This window comes from Panulirus ornatus, chromosome 26, assembly GCF_036320965.1.
Source record: "Panulirus ornatus isolate Po-2019 chromosome 26, ASM3632096v1, whole genome shotgun sequence".
NCBI classification, from domain to species: domain Eukaryota; kingdom Metazoa; phylum Arthropoda; class Malacostraca; order Decapoda; family Palinuridae; genus Panulirus; species Panulirus ornatus.
In genome coordinates, this window is record NC_092249.1 from 2,295,232 (window position 1) to 2,319,264 (window position 24,033).

The 24,033-nt window shown below is 44.8% G+C and overlaps 1 protein-coding gene and 1 long non-coding RNA gene across 7 annotated transcripts in view; one reads left to right on the forward strand and one right to left on the reverse strand.

Annotated features, from left to right (window-relative positions):
- LOC139757455 (multiple PDZ domain protein-like) overlaps window positions 1-24,033 on the reverse strand; it is a 963,136-nt gene that overhangs the window by 564,212 nt on the left and 374,891 nt on the right. The gene's annotated exons all lie outside the window — the stretch shown is intronic.
- Window positions 1-24,033, forward strand: part of LOC139757395 (uncharacterized) — a 136,187-nt gene that overhangs the window by 91,208 nt on the left and 20,946 nt on the right. For all 6 annotated transcript variants that reach the window (XR_011714612.1, XR_011714615.1, XR_011714613.1 and 3 more), the window contains exon 4: window positions 22,757-22,847. This is a non-coding gene — a long non-coding RNA (uncharacterized lncRNA). The remainder of the gene's footprint in view (window positions 1-22,756; window positions 22,848-24,033) is intronic.

The following is a 24,033-nucleotide window of genomic DNA, read 5'->3' on the forward strand; positions in this document are numbered from 1 at the left end:
TCGCCCCACAAACCATGCCACACCCAACACGCACCAACCATCGCCCTACAAACCATGCCACATCTAACAAGCACAAACCATCGCCCCACAAATCACGTCCAGTAACCGTACAATACAGAGTACTGGTCGTATGGACAACATTAAACATCCTGCTACAGCTCTTGTGATTAAAATCACGACGGTACGACCCTAGACCAGGACGGTAAAGAGCCCTAGGGTACGATGGCGTAACCTTTGACCTGACCTTTAAAGGTCACACACACACACACACACACACACTAGCACACCCATGGCCGAAGTGATCCAACGCCCAATATTGTGGAGCCAGGTACTCGGCCACCTCAAGTGAAGGTCATTCACAAACCTTGACACAGTGACTTCTCCGACATGATAAAGGTCAGACCACGACTACCTGTTGTTACCTGCACACCGTGCCACCTCCTCACTCAGCTGCTGATACAACCATCTGTTCATCCCAACGGCGGCACTTAGATAACACCACCTGTTCATCCCAATGGCACTCAAATAGCCAGTATCGTCTGTTCTTCTGAACAACACACGTTATTGACCATCAGGTCTCCTGCTATCTATCCTCCAACAGATAACTTCCGTTATGGACTATTAGGTCTCCTGTTGTCTCTCCTCCAACAGTTAACCTCGTCATAGACCATCAGGTCTTCTGTTATCTGTCCTTCCCATGCACTGTCCTCCAGCAGATAACCTCGTCATAGACCATCAGGTCTTCTGTTATCTGTCCTTCCCATGTACTGTCCTCCAACTGTTAACCTCGCCATAGACCATCAGGTCTTCTGTTATCTGTCCTTCCCATGCATTGTCCTCCAGCAGATGACCTCGTCATAGACCATCAGGTCTGTCCTTCCCATATACTCTAGTGATAGCGCAACTATTCCGCTTTTTTGCCCATGTCTTAAATTTTCATATTTCCAGTGGGCAACATACTGGGCTAAAGCAATTTTACCCTCTGTCCTCGACTCACTTCCCTGCTGAACCTAATTAAAAAAATCTCTTGTGTGTTTAGACACACAAAGGCAAGCCAAATGCTTTCAGAGGCACAACGTCCACACTCAACCAGGCCTCGCTCATATCACTATAACCTCCTTACATCAAACTACCTTTTGTGTTCATTTATAAAGCTAATCACATTAAATAACTGCACTCCAGACTCTTACCCTGTGTTTATCGAATGTAAACACAGAAAACACATTATCCTCCCCTAAACAGAACAGTGTATCCTTACACAATCAGTATGAGAACACTTGATATTCTTGCATATCTATTCAGTACTATCTACCATGGTCTATCCAAGCTCCATTTCGCCTCTCGAAAGACACAATCATTTCCCTCTACGTCTCAACAGCTCAACATCTTGCTATATTTCTTCATTACCCTCATAATCAACAACCCTAAGAAAACATATCTTAAATATCTTCTCCCACATAAGAAATTTTTTTTTATTCATTCATGACCACGTATGATCTATTCACGGTTCGCTAAAGACTTCCACACACAAACGCTCCACAAATCACAAAGATCTGGAGGAGGAAACTTGACCCATCTGGTAAAACGAGGGACAGTTCTCCAAGTTTGAATGATTTATTCTCTTGTTCGCATGTGAATTTAAAAATAAAAAAAAAAAGTTTTTGACTCTCTTTAATGCCTCTCCATACTCTCCAATCACCAAGTAAACCCCCTAATGACCTGATTGGCAATTTAGAATACCAATATCACCACATCGTCCAAGATCAAAACAATATAATCTTTAACGTCATCCCCCAAAAAAAATGTAAAAGAAAAGATTGCTCGCCAAATCACGGGTCAATTCTCGCACGTCGCAAATCCTGCATTGGCCAATTAATCTCCCGCAAATTCGATCAAACTACTACAGTATGCAATATCTCGAACGACACACAAAACACTCTAATTAGCTAATTATGCACCGGCTGCATTATCGATGTTGACTTCCTCATTAGCTTAATCAACTGGCTCAGTCTTCATTAGCCAGTCGCCCATATTCGGCTCACCCTTCCACTTCTCCCTCCCTCTCTCTCTCTCTCCCTCCCTCCCTCCCTCCCTCTCTCTCCCTCTCCCTCCCTCCCTCTCTCTCCCTCCCTCCCTCTCCCTCAACAGACCCTCCCCTTCGACCCATTAACCACCCAACCCACCGCCCCTCCAACCCCAACCCTACCTGAGTTCTAGCCACCTCTTCCTCGGCTCTGCGATTACAATTAGAAACTGAACCTCAGCGGCTTTTGGAACAAATTCCAATTAATACATTCGCACAGCAACGCACTTTGCCAACCCTTTGGCGAAAAATATGAGGGGAATTCATTCATGCATATCATTAGTCTCATTTCCCAGTGGTAAATCATTCTCTCTCTCTCTCTCTCTCTCTCTCTCTCTCTCTCACACACACAAACCGTCCATTATCATCATTAATACTATCATAACCCACAAACAAACATCGAACACACATGAAATAAAAAGAGGTTGCACAACCCGTTCACATGATATACATATATATATATATATATATATATATATATATATATATATATATATATATATATATATATATATATATATATATATATATATTTTTTCCAAAAGAAGGAACAGAGAAGGGAGTCAGGTGAGGATATTCCCTCTAAGGCCCAGTTCTCTGTTCTTAACGCTACCTCGCTAACGCGGGAAATGGCAAATAGTATGAAAAAAAAAAAAAAATATATATATATATATATATATATATATATATATATATATATATATACATATATATATATATATAAGGGTGAATGCACTGCAAGGCTCCAATAGAAGGGAATACAACATCTCGACAACCCCTTCGCCCACACAGACACGTTATTCATGAAGTGCTGGCTCGACCCCGAAATATGTTTCCACTCCCAACTTTGGGCTATGATGAAACCCTCCACCCCCTCCACTCCTCCACTCCCGGATCGAAAAGGAACACATCTCTTCCCCCCCACAACCTTGATCTGTCTCTCTCTCTCTCTCTCTCTCTCTCTCTCTCTCTCTCTCTCTCTCTCTCTCTCTCTCTCCCTCCACACCTTCCTAAAAAAAAACACACACACAAAAAAAAAAAAGAGAGGGGCAGAGTGTATATTGCTGGCGTCTTTTCACAACTTTGGGGGCGAATTCGCAGCGGAGACTCCACGTCCTCGAAAACTTTTTCGCACAACACAATTGGGTTCGCGTGTCTGAACTTCTCGACTTAAACGTTACACCATCCTTACGTGTGTAGGAATACCCTCGAGCTCGGAGGATCTACATATATCACTTCACATATGAGGATCTAATGATCATTATTTACACCACCACACATATGACCTGGATTCTCACACATTTATTGTCACTAAAGCTAACTTCCCAGCTATCTTATATATAGCTTCGTCTCTTTGATGTATATCAACTGACTTATATTTCTCTCTTGTGTCTCCCCTGATGATGTGATTATTACACGAAAGTGCACTTGGGAACTTATAGTGTTTCATTTTCCCCGTGGACTCATAGGTATATATATATATATATATATATATATATATATATATATATATATATATATATATATATATATATATATAAAACGTCACATGAGATTTAAAAAAACATTTATCATAACGCAACAGGTGAATGTTATAACCAGGGCACACGCTGGGGAGGGGGGGGGGGGGTGACAGAGGTCTGCGCTGCACAAAGTACCAAGGAATTTGCTTCTTGACGGTCTTCCAAGAGGAGAGGAAACTGACCCAAAGGCCCCGCACGGACCCCTCGCGGACCCGACAGTGATTTCCCAGTGGAACAACACAGGCCCCCCACCCAACCAGACTACTTCATCTGGGGGTCTACCTTACTCCTGTGGGTAATTTAAGACAAACACTGACGACATAGAGATAGATAGATAGATAGATAGATAGATAGATAGAGAGAGAGAGAGAGAGAGAGAGAGAGAGAGAGAGAGAGAGAGAGAGAGAGAGACTTCTCTTCCACCTCAGGTGAGGATAGAGACTTCTCTTCCACCTTTTCCAGTGTCTTCATTGCCGCAAATACTCTTGTCTCAAAATCTAGCTACGCCATCCCACATCAAGCTTATCATAAGGCTTATTAGAGTGGACGCGGACCTCCACTCTAAGCTGGAGCGACGCTTAAGCTTCTGGCTCGATACAAATGATCTGTGATATTCTTGAGAAAACACGTAAGTCTTGTAAAACTTCCTTTTGGCAAGATGTGTCGAGGAGGGTATACGACCCTTGAGTACGAGGGTACGACGCCTTGAGTACGACAGAACGACCCTTAAGAACGATGGTTTCCACAAAGCAGGGGGGAACGACCCCTGAGTGCAATGGTACGACCCCCTGAGTGCAGGGGACCGGGTACGACCCCTGAGTGCAGTGGTACGACCCCTAGGGCACGAAGGAACGACCCATGATTACGACGGTATACGACCCATGAACACAAAACGCATGACTCTGAAGTACAACCCAGCGACCTTTACCGTGACCTCAAACGAGCCAGGTCAACAGGACAAGTCATCATACCTAAGGGTCGTACCGTCGGCCTCAAGGGTCGTACCATCGCATTTACGTACGGGAAGTACGATGAGTCGGCGCGTTTCGTACACGAATTCATATCAGGTTACGCCATGCAGTTCTGGAGGGGAGGGGGGGTAGGGGTAGTTTCACCAGCACCTAATATTGAATATCAGGTTAAATGGTAGTTAACGGACTAGCCAACTGGTCAGATCTAATGCACGGCTGCGGACATCAATTGAGAGAGATCAAAGGGATGGTGTCCAAAGTCCTACAATGTCAGTAAAGGAACAAAAAAATTAAAATTTTGTTGCTGACACTACAGTCATGGAACAGTGACTAATTAACAGCATTTTTCTTCACTACATCACTCAAGCGTACGCTAATAGTTGAAATCATTCTCAACATACAAATCAGTTACTACTACTACTACTATTATTATCACTACTACTACTACTACTACTGCTACTACTACTACTATTACCACCATTATTACTGTCTTTTACACCAAGACGAACAGTTTTGCACAATCAAACCATTATGCAATATGATTATCTTTACTTAAATAACTACAAAAATTTGTATCAAAGTTAATAATCATCTTAAACCCTTATGATATTATGACTAAACTACTAAATTACTGTCATAATTGTTAGAATATTTACTGCGCTTTTCTCAAATCATCATATCCAATTTAAAAAAGGACTCGCCAATGGTTCCCACCACCATTCCTACCCTCCCTCGCCAAGTGGAGGAGAGAAGTGCACAACCCACGCACCGTGTTCCTTATCACAATGGCGGGTGTCGGCTTCCACCACCCGCCCAGGCTTCCACTAACTTCTCTGCTACCGTGGCTCGACCTCCGCCTTCCAAACTCTTGCCCCGAACCGATAAGAAGCATTCACTTCGAACGAGATCCCATATATTCTCCAAGATACAAGCGCCAGGCAGCTTGTAGGCTCACACAGCAAGCAAGCATTGTGCACACACACACACACACACAAAGCATCAAACGTCCTCACGGTGAACTGTTCGACTCCTCACTGTTCTGTTTACTCCCGAGACACGGCTGGAGATATCCGAACGAAACGGTTCGATACGGTCGAACTAGAGGGTTCGAGATATTCGAACAGGACGTAGGGTAAGATGAGGTTCGAATGGAACGGGTTCGAGATGTTTAAGAATGAAGCGCGCGATGACGCCCGACGAACGAAACGGGTTCGACATGTTCCAGTGAAACGCTTCGATCCATACCTTCGAATGAAACAGGGATCGAGATGTTCGAATGAGACCGAGCTCAGACGTACGATTGAAGAGGCTTGTTGCGGTGATATTCGAATGCATCACGTTCGAAGTCTTTGAATGAAACAGGTTCGGGATATTCGAAAGAAGGAGGGTTCATAAAAATGAGAAACCAAACTCTCTCGGCAACGAGAAAACTTGTTCTAGTAACTCCACAGCGTCGGGCGGGATGCAAAGCAATAGTTACAAGTTGCGTTCTAAAATTTGACCCCAGCGCGTGTGTGTTGCACAGTCTCCCAACACACCAGAAACACCATTAAACTACAAACTCATAAGACTCTTACCATGACTGACAACTCAATTCTCTTATTCAACCTTCACTTACCCCTTTCATTTATCATATATAAAAAAAACAATCCAGTTATTTCAATATACTTGATCACAACACCATCAGAAATCCTTTTTAAAGAAACGCTCAGAAAACTTGTAATCTGGCGTGCCACAGACTGTAGACCAATTCAGATCTAATGGTTTATAAACCCACGAAAAAAAACGCACACACCTTTGGGGTCTGCCAAACCAACCCTACCCCCCCCCCCTCCCACGCCACCGTTACATATGGAACCCCCCCCCCCATCCTCTCCACACCCCCCTACATATGGAACACCCCCCCATCCTCTCCACACCCCCCTACATATGGAACCCCCTCCCATCATCTCCACACCCCCCTACATATGGAACCCCCTCCCATCATCTCCACACCCCCCTACATATGGAACCCCCTCCCATCATCTCCACACCCCCTACATATGGAACACCCCCCCATCATCTCCACATCCCCTACCCCCCCTTGCCTCACAGCCCATGGGGGAAGCGCAGGACATTTTTTATGACGTCTAGGTTGAGGAGTGAGAAAAATGAGGACCACTTGGCCAGGTCGGTATTCAATGAGGAATAAGGAGGTGGGGGAAACCAAGACGAAGATTGGTAGCCATAAGAGCGACGGTAACGTTAAGAAGGAATGGGAAATAAACAAGGAATAACAGAGATAACACACACACACACACACACACACACACACACACATACACACACACACACACACACACACACGTCACATCTTCAACAAGAAAGATGTGATAAAATTTATATATATATATATATATATATATATATATATATATATATATATATATATATATATATATATACACACGCACACTAGCCTAGACGTGCTATTTAAATCTAGGACGATGACCTCACACAACCTAAGACACATGGAGTAGGGAGCTTAAAATATATATATATATATATATATATATATATATATATATATATATATATATATAATATATATATATATATATATATATTCCACAAAAGCTGAGAATATTCTCATATTTTACCATGAGGAACTTGCGCGGGGTGGGTGGGGGTGGGGGGGAGGGTGGAGGGACACAAGCGTTTTGAGAAATATTTCAGAAGGGGGGAGTGGGAGTGTGGGGGGGGCGGGGCTGGTGGTGGTCCGTCCCGACGACACTTGAGGAAGGTCCTGGCACAGTGCCAAGCAGTGCCAGGAGATGAGGACGTGGACGGGGGCAGTGCCAGAGATTACGAGGAAAGACACACACACACACACACACACACACACAGAGGCACCCGTTCTCGCCCCCCGCCCCCACTTATTGACTTCCACCCTACCTACCCACCCACTTATTGACTTCCACCCTACCTACCCACCCACTTATTGACTTCCACCCTACCCACCCACCCCTACTATTGACTTCAACTAAGCCTTCTGCCAGCCATCAATGCTTTCCTCCGCTCGCCCTGACCGTGACGCATTCACAGGCCGTCCAGGGTCGAGTGCATAGGTTCGAATCCTGGTTGGGGCAGTCGGTCCACAGTCAACCCAGCTGTTCATCCACTCCAAGAGTTGGTCGATAAAATGGGTACCTGGCTCTGGCTAGATATATATATATATATATACATATATATATATATATATATATATATATATATATATATATATATATATATATATATATATAGTTAATGGGATGGCCTTGATCAGGGCCTCAGCTACCCTTGCCGTCTCAGCTAACATATGGAAAAAAAATGTTCAGAACCCGCCAAGTGCCACCACAGAGGACGTATGTCTCCTCCCACCTCAGGAAAATGTTTCCCGCCTCCATTCTTAGCACCCGTGGCCTTCATCATACTCGTCAGTCACCACGATAAAGGCGCGGGAACTCGCGGACCAACAGGGAGAAAGAAGGTTCCATCAGGCTCGCGTACTGTGTGTGTGTGTGTGTGTGTGTTGAAGAGAGAGAGAGAGAGAGAGAGAGAGAGAGAGAGAGAGAGAGAGAGAGAGAGAGAGAGAGAGAGAGGGAGAGAGAATGATGATGATGTTAGGTGGGGGGTAAAATGGTCATATCCAAAGCCCTCAAGGTCGTGACGTGACCTAGCATGAGAAAGATACGTGTCTTCGTGTGCAATTCGAACGTCATGAAGAGAAAGCAATTTTCCACAAGCATGTGCAGGCTGAGCCATGAATCACCACCACGTGTCGTGCATGCAACTGCAACATGCAGTAAATACAGTATATTGTAGGAGATCTACAGACAATAACACGTACAGCTCGGGCAATAACTTGAGAAGTGTATATAGCAAACGCCTTTTAAGCATGACTGCACGACCCTTTTGAGCACGACGGTACGACCCTTTTGAGCACGACGGTACGACCCTTTTGAGCACGACGGTACGACCCTTTTGAGCACGACAGTACGACCCTTTTGAGCACGACAGTACGACCCTTTTGAGCACGACAGTACGACCTTTTGAGCACGACGGTACGACCATTTTGAGCAAGACGATACGACCCTTTGAGCACGACGGTACGACCCCTTGAGCATGACCCTTAACCACGACGTTACGACTGTAGAGCACGACCCTTAGGTATAACAACCTGTCTTTTGATCTACTTAAGGCCGAGGTCGAAGCCCAAGACAAAGGGCAGCACTAAGTCTCGAATCATGAGTCGAACCGTATCGTTAAGGTCGAAGTGTTCACCAGCAGGATTCTGAACACGGTGGTAAACCCGCCAAAACTACTGAAGTCAATGTCATAAATGTTCGTACAGCCCCACCACTTCTCTCCCACCCTGACCGGTAGTCTGTGAGCATTCGGTTCACCGCACACAACACACACACACACACACATTCCCTGCCCAGCGTCGCTCCCGAGCGATCCGGCTCAAATTAACTTCCCATACTTAATTCACTTTCCCTAAAGCCGAGTAACCAGGATCCCGTAACAGGGGCGTCGCCCCACCTTCACACGGGCATCATAATGACAACCAACCGTCAACATACCATTAATCATCGGCTCCTATCGACTGATTAAGACTGCCTCACACCTCAGCACTATGAAAGCCCAGAGAGTCATTATCATCCCTGGGTCACTCACACGTCTTCTGGTGTACAAGACGAACAAACTAGCTTTGGATACACACAGATGACATACTGAGCCAAGAGATAAACAAAACATATTCAAGGAAATGTAGGAGGGTACGAAATAGCAGTCGAAGACTCAGCTGGATGCTGCAAAAAGAGATGGCGCCACAGACAAGGAGCCAAAGCAATGATTAATGTCAATGCTAAAAAATAAAAAAGACGAAAGACTAAAGGGTTTGAGACGAGGGCATACAAAGATGCCAAAGATAAGGACGTACACGAATGCTAAAGACGTCGACATGACGACCCATGGCTGTATCCTTGACGTTGGCTTGTGTGAGTATCCTTCACGCTTTGTCTCCGGAAAAACATCCTTCCTGCCAGGCTTACGAAGCGTCCTTCAGGGTATCCTCTGGACGTATCCTTGACATGATTCTCCCAGGAGTAATGTCCAGCAGGAGGACCGACGCAAGCTATGTTCTGCCAGTCCACACACACGCCGTCAAACACAAGGTCTACTACACTTCAGTCAACTATCTCGTGCGTCCGAGAATGTCCTTAAGGACGGGAAGACACGAAGGGAAATATGTAAAAAAGGAGAACGATGACGACTACGTCTTAAGGAGTCCTTGAAGACGACCTGGCAATATGTCTTACGTTCCTCTCGCAATTTTACGAATTACGGACTGAATTCAACCCACACGGACGGACTTATCGTCCAGATTTCGATATCAAATTGCTTTTTTCTTTTAATCCTCGTGCCACAGCAAGCACCGGCCGCATTTGCAACACATCACACCTAGCCAGAACTATCCTTAAATTCATTTCCCCACCAACCACCACAGTTCCCATTTTCCCCTCGCGTTCAAGAAATTCCGTGACGTTAAAAACAGCCTTGCCTGTACCTAAGATCCTCCACGACCCCCTGCCTCTGACACTTGTTAAATTAACTTATGGAAATACCTGCACACGTATGCAATTTCCCCTCACGTAATCACAGTTTCCGTCCGTTTCAAAGGAGAGGTATTTTCGTGGTAATATGTAAATACAGAGAACGACTCTCTCCCCACTTGGCTGAGGTGTACGAAGTATACAGCGTCTACTACTACGACTACTACAAGGGGTGACCTGGTAACTACAGGTATGTTTCACGATGGCATGACCTCCGACCTGACCATCAAAGGTCATTCAAAAGGCATGGGAAATGACACGAGGAGAAATGCGATAGCTAAAGCTCAATTTACCACTCGCAAAAATGACCTACGCTCCTACGAAAGCTGGTCACTACGTAGTGACGAACAGCAGCAAGCAGTTCTTCGTTCTATTGGGGAAATAACAACGTAAGGTGAAGAACCATACCATCCGCTCCACACTGCCTAACTCCACCACACCCTCCGCTCCACCTTGCCTAACTCCACCACACCCTCCGCTCCACCTTGCCTAACTCCACCACACCCTCCGCTCCACCTTGCCTAACTCCACCACACCCTCCGCTCCACCTTGCCTAACTCCACCACACCCTCCGCCCCACCTTGCCTAACTCCACCACACCCTCCGCTCCACCTAGCCTAACTCCACCACATCACCAGCCAGCCACACATTTAAGCCCTGCAGATCTAGTGCATAAGCTCCTTACACATATATAAATAAACGTGAATATTACGACCATTTACAATTTCGATCAATCTATCAGTTCATAATTTCAAAAGGATTTAAGTTACCTCAAATACATATAGGCACTATCACTTCTCAATCATCATAATTCTACAGAGTTTCAAACTTATATCTAACAGCCACTGAGAATATCATACCTCAAATGTAAAATAACAACAGCGAGAGGAATACTTCATTTTCTAAGCCATCTTCTTCACGTGGGGAAACGCACGCCAAACAGACATTTCCAGAGGGGGGCCAAATTCAAACTTTCCCAGCATAAAATCAGCTTAATCGAAACTTTACAATTCAAGATACGTTTGTACATACGCGTCTTCATCAACGAGACAGCATTACCACATCCCTGATGATGCATTTCACTCTCCAACCAAATTAGTAAACCATTAAGCATCATTATTTGGACAACATCCATTATCATGATTAATCTCCACATCTCTCTCTCTCTCTCTCTCTCTCTCTCTCTCTCTCTCTCTCTCTCTCTCTCTCCACACTTGCTTTAACTTCCCCCCCCCCCCCCCAGTTACTAATTCCTCCTCCTCCTTGTTTATCTTTATATGGTGGCTCAGACGGTAACTGAATGCCCTAAGCAACGCCATCTCATTTACTCTATACAGATAAACATAAATATACAGATAGATAGAGTTACCTTAGCATAAGCCAGGTATCCATTTTATCAACCAATCGCCCTAGGCAGGATGAACAGCTGGGTTGACTGTGGACCGACTCCCGAGACCAGGACTTGAACCCCGTTACTATAAAATCTTTCCTTCCATTATTTATGGCGATCCTCACTTGCCCTAGTTATGGCAACCCTAGCCTTCCTTGATAGGGCAATCTTGACTACCCCATAAGATTGTATTCCCCCTATAAAAACAAAATCATAACTCGAAGATAAAATCCCCCTTAACAGGAGGAGACATCACCTAACCCCCCTTCGAGAACCACACAACAACCCCTCCCCCTAAACTCCATCCACAACCACAACACCTATTCTACAACCACTACAGAGAGGTGTACAAGACACCCTAGCCTACACCCTGGAGGTGTGGAGGTAGCCTGCGTGTGTGGAACACCTACAACATACGTACAACTCGCCCCGACCCTTGAGAAATCGTCTCGTGTTCTCTGATCCCACAGTAAAGTGGAGACGTGACGCGACTTGACCCAAGACGAGGACAAGGGGATGGTGGCGTCTGAAATATATCGAGGCCACGAGGACACAAGATCTTCCCATCTTTAAGAACGTTTCTTCACAATTTACCCCATGGATTGGCCAGACGTATCCCAGAGACATGTCCCATTATGACACCATTTGACGACTGTTCCACTTGGATACTACTATGATCAATCAGTCTGTTTACTTGTGCGTTCAGACCAGGACAGAGGCGCGTGTGAAATCCTCACAATGATATAATATTCGAACTGTCTATTCCTTTCGGGGGTCTCTTGAAGATCCGTCTATTCCCGTCTATTCTTCTACAGCCTGCGACCTGTCCATCTGTTTACAAACAGATCCTTAAGGGTCAGCTCAAATGGCCTGGCCAACACGCCAGAAGCCTCGTAACTTCGCACTCAAGGATCGTCCCTTCGTGTTCAAGGGTCATAACGTCGTACTCGAAGGTCGTCAAGTCATCCTCAAAGGTCTCAACTGTCGTGCTCAAGTGGTAGAAAGAAATACCACTCATAAATATCTACACCAGCTTCAAATTCTACACCTTTCGTTATCATCTACACCACAAGAGGTACACAATAAGTCTTACAAAGGCAAGAATAACACCAGTGTCCACCTCCTTACACACACAAATAACCACTGAAAAACAAGCGTCAAGGGGAAGGCTCCGACCACCTAACACTGCCACCATTCTTCCACTTGTAAACCACTGGTAACCACATTAAGGTACATCTCCCAACAACCACTAACGAGGTCACGTGGACCCCCCCGAACTATCCTCTGTCTTTGCCACTGGGGGGGGAGGGAAAAAAAGACCCCCCTTAGGCAGAGACCATCCAGCAAAGCTGACCATGTCAACCCAGGCTGGGGTAAAGCTACCCACGAAGCTGAATGACTGAGTACTGTCTCTGATATGGCGTGAAACACCGAACACAGGAACACGGCCGGGAAAGAATCGTGAAATAAGACGCGTAACACCACGAAGGATTCGTGAATGAACGAAGGGCAAGGCGACGATAAAACAACGAAACTACGAACTGCCGCTTCGGGATGGCACACACACACACACACACACACACACACACACACACACACGAACCATCTCAATTCACACGATTTCACCTAAATCTGGGAGACAAGACCAGATAACTATGCAAGACGGACCATTAATCACTGCAGATCACAACCCGTGATAACAACCTCTACAACTGCTAGGATTGCTAGTATACAACCCACACACACACACACACACACACACACACACACACACACACGTTACCAACGGCAGTTAAAGGCCAAAAAGGAAAGCCTCAGACACGGTAGATTATAAGGGAAATTTCTTAATGCCTCCAACAAGCGCAACTACCCATTTGACCGACATACGACCTCAAGTCGTTATCAAAGCACCCGTAACCCCATACCCGACCACACCACCTGCCTTCCTCCCACAAAACTTCTTAAAAGCGAACATGGAATAGACGGACGCTATGCCAACGGACGAACCACCCACACCAAAACACCCCGTTTTCTGAACCAGGTCTCTCCTCCGCCAGACAGATAGGGTGTGTAGCAGTTCTCAGGGAAAATGTACGCGTCGCCACCTCCAGCACGAAATGAATCGTGAACTGAGAGATGCCACTGTGGAGCCTAGAAACCATTCCCTTCCTCCCCTCCTCCCTCTCCCACACACACACATTCCTCCTTCTACATAGGACGATCAATATTCCACCCTTCCTCTCCCTCCCACACACCACACCAACAACCCCCCTGCTCCCCCTGCCAACCCCCTCTTTAAATAAGACTCTGGCGCGATATGGACAACCACTGTTCCACAACACTTATAATCAATGGAAGGGAAAAAGCTAATGTGTTAAACTCCCTTCCATATCCTCCTCCCTCTCACCCTCACCTCCCCCATCCCCTCCTGGCTCTATCTTCTCCCCAAATTGGGTTTCTCTCCCCTCCAATACCTCGGGTTTCTCTCCCCTCCAATACCTCGGGTTTCCCTCCCCTCCATACCTCTATTCTCATCTCCCTCCCTCATTCCTTCTCCACCACTGGGGAGATGCCTCAAGCTATCTTATTCCCAAGGCTGGACAGATCATCCCCCCCCCCCCCGGCCGACGCTCAATAATGGACACACACACACACACACACACACACACACACACACACACACACACACAGATGGGAGCCCCAGGAGTGTAATATCCCTTTCCCCTACAGCATATATACGTAAATACAAACTGGTCAATATACATACCTGGCTTAAGCTGCTGTGTGTGTGTGTGTGTGTGTGTGTGTGTGTGTGTGTGTGTGTGTGTGTGTGTGTGTGTTATGAGACGAGGCCACAAGAGTGTTTAGACTCTCCCCCTGTTAACATACAAGTGGTAACCATGTAGTCATCACAACCAGGACGCTAACAAGGCGTACAGACGCCCAGGGAGTGTGCTCCGGAGATGATAATGTAATGTCCTGGTACAGTGTACTACAGGGAAAAAGAGAGGCCATTTGTATGAAACTGGAATACAAACATAAGGTTAGAGTATGGGAAGACGTCTTCAGTACATTTAAGGTGTTCAGTACACAGTAATCACTTCAGTACATTTAAGGTGTTCAGTACACAGTAATCACTTCAGTACATGTAAGGTGTTCAGTACACAGTAATCACTTCAGTACATGTAAGGTGTTCAGTACACAGTAATCACTTCAGTACATGTAAGGTGTTCAGTACACTGTAATCACTTCAGTACATGTAAGGTGTTCAGTACACAGTAATCACATCAGTACACGTAAGGTGTTCAGTACACAGTAATCAAACTATCATACGAAGGTAAACTGTGATTAATTCATAACAACCTGGTAATTGATCATGCAGATGATCAACGAGAATGGTCATCATACCAAGACACGTATGATATCATATCATCAACAGGAGGACAACATACTCCATAGGATAAGAACTTGAATAGAAGATGGGATGAGAAATGTGGGTGTGTTTGGCAGTAGAGCCCTTTTTCCCGTTTTCTTTCACACTTGTCTGCACTTTCCCACTTCACCAACGTAGCGCCAGGGACAGATGAAACTACGACCTCATTTGCCCACATCCACTCTTTTAACTGTCACGTATAAATGACCCGAAACCACACCCAACCATCCATAGCCAAACCACACACACACACACTAATTCATTAGTTCCCCTGACCCCTTCACATTATATGCCCGGTTCGAACCCTTCACAGCATAATGGATAAAAATTACTCCCATATCATCCATAACCAGAAATAATGCTTTGTAAAATACAACAAAGTAGTTATGGCTCAATATATCGAGAGTAATTAATCATTCAATATGTATGAGAGATGAATACAAGATCAAAATAAAAAAAAATGTAAGTATATACACATCACAATATATTTCTATACCAAATATATAAGTTCTATTCTAGCCTATAATGTAGGTGAACCCACAGAATGAAAGAGAGAGAAAAAATATTGACCTCATATGCAAATAACTGTAAATTGGGATCTATTTTTTACAGAATGCGTAAACGGTCGAAAAAATATAATATATATATATATATATATATATATATATATATATATATATATATATGACTTAGATACACTGCCTCTGGTCGTATTTACGTGTTGCCAGCTTCAATTTCCTTCTCTCGCTGCCTGCTGGTGTTTCTGGCCTTCACATTATAAATGGTCGCTTCCCAAACCCCCCTGACTAGCCACAGCCCTAAGGGCCCGCTTCCCTATCAAGCCCTGAGAGAAATAAGACCCATCTTAAACCCCTGATTCTCCCTCTATTTCCCCTCTAAACCCTAGGGGGGGCGTGGCGTCCCCTCACTGCTGTATATATACATATAAAGGGTCTGTTATCTTCTTTCCTTTTTTTTTTATCTTTCGATACTGCTACAGCTTAACTACCTCTAGCAGGTCACACGAGGTCGTCAAGTGATTCCTGGGTCACCGGTCGTAACAACTACCTTAACCAGGTCACGGGAGGTCACCGAGTGATTCCTGGGGTCACAGGTCGCTCCAGTTCACCTAAAACCAGGTCACAGCGAGTCACTGGCTAATTCCTGGGTCACATGAAGCAACCGTGGCCAGCCATCCCTCACTCAAAGCTCTCTCTCTCTCTCTCTCTCTCTCTCTCTCTCTCTCTCTCTCTCTCTCTCTCTCTCTCTCTCTCACCTCAATCAATGTGGATTCACCGTCAGAGACGAGACCCAAATGTACAAAGCCCCTGGGAGCAGCCACTCCTCTTAATTTACCCTCTTATTTGACAGTTTACGTGGAGGAGGGGGTGGTGGAGGGGTCAGTCAGGGGTATTGCTTTAGTGGGGGGAAGAGGGAGTCTTTCGTGTGTCTTACGAATTCTGCGACCCACGAACGCGCACGAGGTACCCAGCGGCACGAAAACCACCAACCAACCAGGAAGGCGCCACGGGTGGTTTAGCGAAGGTCGCGCAGCGAACCAGCACTTCAGTGGATGCCAAGCACCCTTCCTTGCCCTCCTCCCCCAGGTTACTGTCACTCCCCCCCTGTCGTAAACACACTTCGGGGGAGTCCCCCCTGGCATGCATTCAGTCCATTTAATAAACACATCACACATGACAACAGGTAACTCAGTTATCAATTTATCTATCACACTATCCATCCATCCAGCCACCTTCCTCAAGCGCCCTGAGCCATGTCGTCCACCTTGTAAGAACTTTCACAACTTTCGTCTATCCAAGCCTCCCTCTCCCTCCCCCTTACTTTCCTCCCCTTCCCCTTAGATCCAGAGGGGCCCCCTTTCCCCTCCCTTTAGTCCTAAAAGCCCAATCCCCTCCTCCCTTCCCTCCCTTAATTCCCCTCCCTCCCTAAACTCATCACTGTTGTCTGACTCAACTGATGTTTACAATGGCTAAACCTCAGCACCAAATCAATGTCTCCCATGCCTTCTCCCCATCTTCCTACCTCCCTACCTTATCTCCCTCTTTCTCTCACTCCCCACACCTGCCAGGTCACCCCAGATTCTTATCTTCTCTTATCTATACCAAACTTTTCTTCTCTAAAGAGATAGAAGAGGAGAGGAAGAGATGGAACAGGGGCAAAGGGACAGTTTGAGAACGTGGAAGAGAAGATTGAAGCCGTCCATACTAAAGCAAGTCTCTCTCTCTCTCTCTCTCTCTCTCTCTCTCTCTCTCTCTCTCTCTCTCTCTCTCTCTCTCTCTCTCTCCTTAAGGAGTAATAAAGCGGGATTATGGGGGTCGAACCAGGACGACGGTAGCACGAACAAGGTGACCATCGACGCCCCCCCCCCCCCCAACACACACACACACACACACACACACACACACACACACACACGTCAACAACACCACCCTCTTACTCCAACAAATAAAACCCAGAACAAAGACAAAAAATAAAACAAATACAAAACAAATAAATCACCGACACAGGAGGACACAATAACGCCTCAATGCACAAATGTATATAAATATAAATAAATCACCATTATACGAGTTTATATAACAACTTCTCAATGCATAAATATACAAAACAATAAATCACAACATACGAGTTTATATAATAACTTTTCAATACATAAATGTGTATGAGTACCTATAATATACAGATACATACAATAAATCTCCAAAGATCGAATACACAGGAACCTCCTAAAGTCTAACTGTGGTCAAATATTAATACACTACTGTATTATAAACAAGACAATAACATGACACAACCACAAGCTACATAAATTCTCCCACTTGGTGTGAAGACGTCACGTGAAACCAAAGTATCAAAAGCCTTCATATAAGCTTAATGAAAAATATATCTGGATAAATAAATGCATGATTTCACAAACACACATGTTTAATTTACATATTCATATACCACCTACCTACTTATTCTTACAGATCACATACATTCTAACACACACACACACACACACACACACACACACACACACACACACACACTATGGCATATGACAGCTTTTAACCCAGGCAACGATACACACAAGCTTAAACCTTCAAAAGACAAGGACGACCAGCTTAATCCCACATCAAGAGCGAACGTCAAGATCACACCCCCGGCAAGAGCAAAGATCCAGCTTGACACCCCCCCCCCCTTCACCCCCACCCCCATCAAGACCGGAGACCAGCTTAGAGGGGGAGTTGGGGTGTATACATACAGTAGCTGAAAACCCCCAGAAAGAGTAAGGCGGGCCCGTCCAGCTCTCCAACAGAAGACAAAGTTTAATAACTCGACATTGAGAGAGAGAGAGAGAGAGAGAGAGAGAGAGAGAGAGAGAGAGAGAGAGAGAGAGAGAGAGAGGAGGGAGCAGCCAGGAACCCAGGCAAGTGCGAAACACTACAACGAAACGCAATCAAGTGGCAAAAAAAAAAATGAATAGCTTAAAGCCGCAGTCAGAGCGAAAGCCAGCTTTAAATCCCTCCGTGAGAGAGAGAGAGAGAGAGAGAGAGAGAGAGAGAGAGAGAGAGAGAGAGAGACCTTCAGCATCATCATCATCGTCATCACAGCTCTTGTGAGACTGACTCACACGATACATTCTCTCTCTCTCTCTCTCTCTCTCTCTCTCTCTCTCTCTCTCTCTCCTCTCTCTCTCTCATCCAGACCCCTCTCATCGGAGTGTGACGGGAAAGAGAGTGAGTGTGTGAGAGTGTGTGACGCTAATGCCATACCATCACACAAACCCCCCCTCCCCCCCCCAGTCATCTCCTAAGGTAATGCCCTCAACTTGACGTCTTCCCACACAGCAGCGGTTCCTCACTTCTCCGTGTGCGCGCGCACACAATCACCAGACGTTCACATAGTTATAATAATGCTATATCATTACAACACTGGTATACAATACTACTAATAATGTCATTATTATCAATGCCACTAGGTGCAGAGACAACGCCCTTTGCGTGGTACAAAAAAGAAAAAAAAGGAAAACAAAAAAATCTTCCGCGTCCCAAACTTGATAATCATGAATCCATGAAGACACTCGGGATCCCATTTTCTCTGAGATTAGATTCATGAGAAAGTACGGCTGTCGTATTTAGAAGCTTAACTAAAATAAACGACTTTTATCTCCCTCCTTCACCCAAAAGCCTTAAGAACATGAGAAAATGAAAAAAAATGTACGACTTTTCCAATCTATTTGTGAACACCGGGAGAGGGATTCGAACCCAGGCACTTACCTGGCGAGCCCGTATATTCAACACAGCAGCAACTTTAAGCAGGTTAATGACACAATCTTCCAAAAGAAAATGGTAGCGAAATTCCTATCGAAGGCCGAGAGCAATTTCTGACACAGAAAGGACAGTCAACCCTTCCACGGCAACGATGGAAAACGAGAAGCGGGGGGGAAGGAAGGGGGGTGTCCAATACAGACATCACCCAGGAGAGGACTGGACGTGATGAAAGGGAGGAAATAAGAGCGAGAGCTTCACAATATAAGGCAAGGGTAACAATGGCCAGGCCATCGAAGAACGAGGCAAAACAGAAGATGGGTCCTCCCTCCCTCCCTCACACAACGACATCTAGGAACGACCTTAAACGACAGTGGAGGGAGGGAGAGAGGGATGGAGGGAGGGAGGGAGGGAGTAGGGAGGGGTGGGGTGGCAGGGGATAAAGGAGGGAGGGGGGCGCTTCCTGGCGGAAGCCATGGAGGGAGGAAGGGAGTGGCCATGGGCGTGGGGTGGGTGTGTGAGGAACGAAGAGGAACCAGGCAAGGAGAGAGAGAGAGAGAGAGAGAGAGAGAGAGAGAGAGAGAGAGAGAGAGAGAGAGAGAGAGAGAGGAGATGGCGGGGGACTGGTTGGGGTATGAGGGAGATAAATGAGGGAGGAGACTGTTGGAGATACTCTACAGGAGGACGTAACATGAGGGGGTTGAGGGAGTAAAGGGATGACAGAACAGAGCAAATGAGGGAGAACATGAGGGAGTACGGAAGGAAGACGGGGGCACAGGTGAGGGAGTAGAGGATATGAGAAGCACTTAAAACGGGAGACACGATGGTTCATTTCCATGCGGTTGCCTTCTGGTGTCGTAATCTTAATTGTGGCACAAACAGCCTAGTTAAGTAGTAAGGTTGAGGAGGAATAAAGAAAACGAGAGAGGAGAAGGGAAAGCGGAAGAAGACGGAGTAAGGTAAAAAAAAGGTGGTTAGTTCACAGATAAGGGAACAAAAAAACAGGAGGCACAAATACTTTACGAAATCAATAAACTTCTGAAAGACTCCAAAATAAGATAGTGATGAAGTTGGAACTCTAAGGAAAGCCTAGGAAGAAAGAAGAAGATAAGGAAGAGGAAAGAAATAAGATAAAGGAAGATAAGGAAGAGTAGAAATAGATAAATACAACACTAGAGAAAACCAGAGGAAGAGAAGAATCAACCAAAGAGAAACACTGACAACGGAAAACAGGTAGTTGTGTGGCATCCATAACAGAAGCACTGAATCATCCGTAAATAAAAGTCAAGACCAACAATTGCTAACAACGACAACAAAAATATCTGCAAACAACAGTGGAAAACGGAACTCCGCGGTCACTACCTCCAACCACATCTCAGGGTTAGCCAACACACACACACACACACACACACATATATATATATATATATATATATATATATATATATATATATATATATATATATATATATATATATATATGGTTATAACATCAACAAAAGCGGATATTTGATGTATAAGACGATTGTCATATTAACTGTGGATTGTCTATATGTGTGTGTGTGTGTGTGTGTGTGTGTGTGTGTGTGTACTGCGCCTGCGCGTCGTGGTAGCGAACACCTGATTATAACGTACCAGGAACAATACATCACTTCCCGTATCCCACCGTTATTGCCCGTGACCCTACCACACCCCACGCCGCTGAACGGAGCGCAAACCCACCATGTTCCCGTTAACCCAGCACAAGCGAACGTCCCCCAAAAAAAAAAAAGAAAAAAAAAAATTCCGTTCACAAACACGTCATGGCAAGAGTGGCTGCAGTAAAACACAAAATCCATAGTTCGAAACCCTCTATCACCCCTTACGACATTTACATACCTTATATACTTTTACCAATGGAGGTGTGAAAATCTCATAGAAAACTATACATCTCTTCGACGCAATGAAAAGTAATCATTTAACATCCCAAAACAAGTAAAATTACTTTTAAATCATCATTAAAAAATTTCGTGGTAATTATTGGCTATTTGCCATCCTACTTGTGAATTCAGAGTGGCAATTGTACGATGGTATTCATAAATTTTTTTTAATGAAATATTTTCAAAGGCGATTTTCGATAAGCTAAATTCATGCCTTTATATTGCAGTTTTATTTAGATGGTGAATGAATCCGTTTTCTTTTTTTTTTCCCCAAATGGTCCTTCGGCTTCAATGAAAGTGGGTTGAGGGTACCCCGCATGCCGCTTGTGATACACTCACCCCCCCCCCCCCTCCCCGAACCAGGCATAATTAAAGGGGGGGGGGGGGCAGGGGTAAAGGGAGATGTATAGGTATGTATATTTGCGTGTGTGGACGTGTATGTATACACATGTGTAAGTGGGTGGGTTGGACCATTCTTTCGTCTGTTTCCTTGCGCTACCTCGCTAACGCGGGAGACAGCGACAAGGTAAATAAAATATCTAAATACATATCAACACCTCTCTTACCCTTGAAACGCCAGCAATAATCACAGAAAGACATTCCAACCTCCCTTTCCTTGCTATCCTCATTCAAGGCAGATCAACCCTCTCGCTGGTGATCGCATGAACTGGTCCCTTTTGAGATTCATTCCTCTTCCCACCCAGAGTTTCCAGTCGGTTAAAAAATTTTGCCCAAGGGTTTAGGGCGGCTTGGGTAAGTTTTTTAATCTCTGGGAAATATGTGATCTTGAACATTTGAACGCGGTAGTTTTTTTTACTTTCTTTTTTCCGAAGTTTGACCTTAAGTTTAAAAGGGGACAGCATTTTTTTTCCCCCCAAGTATTGAAGGTCGCGTATAAAAGTCTTTGATCATAATTCAACATCAGGGTAAAGACAGTGTTAAACCCACGACTGAATACTGATTTCCCAAACTATTTCAAACTAACTTTCATTTCCAATTTCTGAGTCAGAATCGAGGTAAAACCAATAGGTATTTTACCCACAAACATTCTAACACAAAATCAGCGTCGTTAATAATAAAGTTAACAAGTCATCGCGTAACTACCTATGAAAGAAAAAGGCCTTTAAAAAAAAAGTGGAAGTTATTCTTAATAACGATCCTCGGATCATGTATAACTTAATGATACACAGACACACACACACACACTTAACCATACACAATTCCTTAGTTAAGTATAAACACAAACTCGCCTCAGTAAAGTGTAAAGACTCACTATTAACACTCTCTCTCTCTCTCTCTCTCTCTCTCTCTCTCTCTCTCTCTCTCTCTCTCTCTCTCTCTCTCTCTCAGCCGAATGTTAACACGCACTCTGACAGCCACACACACACACACACACACCGTCTCGAGCCGTCACGCAAAACACATAAATGTAGGGGAGATAAAACAGAAGGGGAGGCCACCTTACCCTGGATCACCCCACGCCGTCATTGTGGTACATTATGTAAACAATGGTTTGTCTTGCAGAGCGCACGATGGTGCAGCGCTGGCTGGCTGTGCTTCAACAACATGACCCACAACCCCCTACCATACAACCCGCCGTGAAGAGGTACAACAGGTACGGTAAACTCAACTACTTACAACCATTGACCCTATTTCTATACACATCTGGTTTAGCTATAAATTCTCTGCTATCCTTACGTCATTTAGTTATCTTCCTTAGAACTAATTACCCAATTCCTATACACATCTAGTTTAGCTATAAACTGTCTGCTATCCTTACGCCATTCAGATATCTTCCTTGCAACTAATTACCCAATTTCTATACACATCTAGTTTAGCTATGAATTCCATGCTATCCTTACGTCATTCAGTTATCTATATCATGCGACATGTAATCTCTTGCCAAGTGTGCGTGACAGGATATGCGTGTACGTGGCATGACACGACAGCGTACGTGGGAAAGGACTAGACAGCGTACGTGGCAGACGGGGGAATGACCGACCGTGTGCGTGTACACGCCCGGCAAGCACGGAAAAATTTTCTTTTTTGCATACGACCGGCGTGGCAAGACATCCCCCCCCCCCCCCCCACGTTACACAGTTTGATGGTCAAAGTGGGTCAGAGAGAGAGAGAGAGAGAGAGAGAGAGAGAGAGAGAGAGAGAGAGAGAGAGAGAGAGAGAGAGAGAGGCACACCCTCATAACTGTTACTGACTCGTTAAGTTAGGACAGTTCCAACTATCCATTACGGGTCAATACGGATGCAGGTCACTGACCGTCACGTCGCAGGAAGACCTCTTGACCTGCAAGTCTTGCAAGCACGAAAATTGACGGAGTAAAACCTGTAACATCACGAATTGACGGAGTATATCCTGTAACATCACGAACGTAACGAATGCGTTACGTTTCGTGTGTTCTTACGTGCGTTGAACTACAAGCATGGTAATCCTGTGATACGAGACGACCAATATATATATATATATATATATATATATATATATATATATATATATATATATATATAAACAAACCTGAGTATTCCAGATATTATATGGCCACAGACAGATCAAGCTCAAATTAATAACAGACGTTTGAGGAATTTATATAGCCCTTGAACATAATGATTATTCAAAGCATTTTAACAAGGAAAATATATCAACAAACTTAAAACTATTCATACATACATTTTCGTTTCCTGTAAATCTAACGAACTCGGAAAAAAAAATCCTTAAAAATAAACAAAATCACACCACACCCAGTTAAAAATCAAAATACCAGTGTATCATAAACACATAAAATAATC